We start from the raw sequence: 1321 nt of genomic DNA, 5'->3' as shown, positions 1-1321 counted from the left end.
CGTCGTACCGGGCTGGGTAATAAGAGAAAAGAAAGAGGGGAGAGGAAGGGAAAGAGAAAGAAGAGGAACAGAAAAGGAAGGAAAAAGAGAAGAGAAAAATGAAGACAAGAATAAAAAGGAAGATATCATAATGACCAGACACACCCTGCAACCCCTTCTCCACTTCAAAAACTGTCATAACTCCTTTGATCTATGCTGCCCGATGGCGTAACACTGGGGGACAAGGGGAAAATATCTATCTTTGAAAAATCTTCCCCACCCCTTTATAAATGCCCTTTCATCCCCTGAAAGTGCCTAAAAACCTCAAATTTCGCGCTCATTTCTTGTTAACATGGCCCAATTTCCTCTAAAAATGGCACATTTATGGAGTTTTGATCAATTCCAACGAAATTAGAATTAAAAACGCCGGGGGACAAGGGGAAAATATCCATCTTTGGAAAATCTTTCTCCACCCCTTGACAAATGCATCCTCTGAAAGTGCCTAAAATTCGCAAATTCTTTGCGCGAATTTCTTGTTACGGTAGGCCAATTTCCTCTATAAATTGCACATTTTAGGGAGTTTTCATCAATTACGGCGAAATTAGAATTAAAAACACAAAAATATTTTGCGCGCTTGGCGAGCAATTTTTAGGGCTTTTTTAGTTTTATCCTTTTAAGTTATTTAAACACATAATAGTCCCAAACTCAAGCAAGACAAATTTAAGATAGATCATTTTAACCTAAAAGAGGGGCCTCAATGTGTATAGATGGTGAAAGAATATGTTTGTAATAAATAAAACCATGATGAAAATGCTTATATTTAGTTTCAAACACACGTGTGTGGCCGATATTATATATAAAATTATGAGGGATATGAGGATTGTATGTTGTTGTTATTATTATTATTATTATTATTATTATTATTATTATTATTATTATGATGATGATGATGATGATGATGATGATGATGATGATGATGATGATGATGATGATGATGATGATGATGATGATGATGATGATGATGATGATGATGATGATGATGATGATGATGATGATGATGATGATGATGATGATGATGATGATGATGATGATAAGCATGATGATAAGCATGATGATGATGATGATGATGATATTTGTACTGTTCTTTAATTTTATTAAAGAGGACCCCTGAATATCAGTTAACCTACTGGGCTAAACTAGAAGGGTTACCCTATAAAAAATAAAAAAAATAAAAAAAATAAATACCCACTCTGACCCAAGACCCCTGTTACGCGCCTGGTGTTAGCGCCAACGTGTGCCCTTGTGCGGACAGGAGATGTGCCCCCCTCTGAAGCTGGAAACC

General features: G+C 36.1%; 1 protein-coding gene across 1 annotated transcript in view; it reads left to right on the top strand.

The window, feature by feature from the left end:
• Nucleotides 1–1321, top strand: part of LOC117104686 (juvenile hormone acid O-methyltransferase-like) — a 14737-nt gene that overhangs the window by 761 nt on the left and 12655 nt on the right. The gene's annotated exons all lie outside the window — the stretch shown is intronic.

Source organism: Anneissia japonica, unplaced genomic scaffold, assembly GCF_011630105.1.
Source record: "Anneissia japonica isolate Jap-2015-1 unplaced genomic scaffold, ASM1163010v1 scaffold287712_len2945570_cov188, whole genome shotgun sequence".
Taxonomy (NCBI): Eukaryota; Metazoa; Echinodermata; class Crinoidea; order Comatulida; family Comatulidae; genus Anneissia; species Anneissia japonica.
Note: the sequence above shows the minus strand (reverse complement) of the source record. Positions and strands in the feature narration are given on the sequence as shown.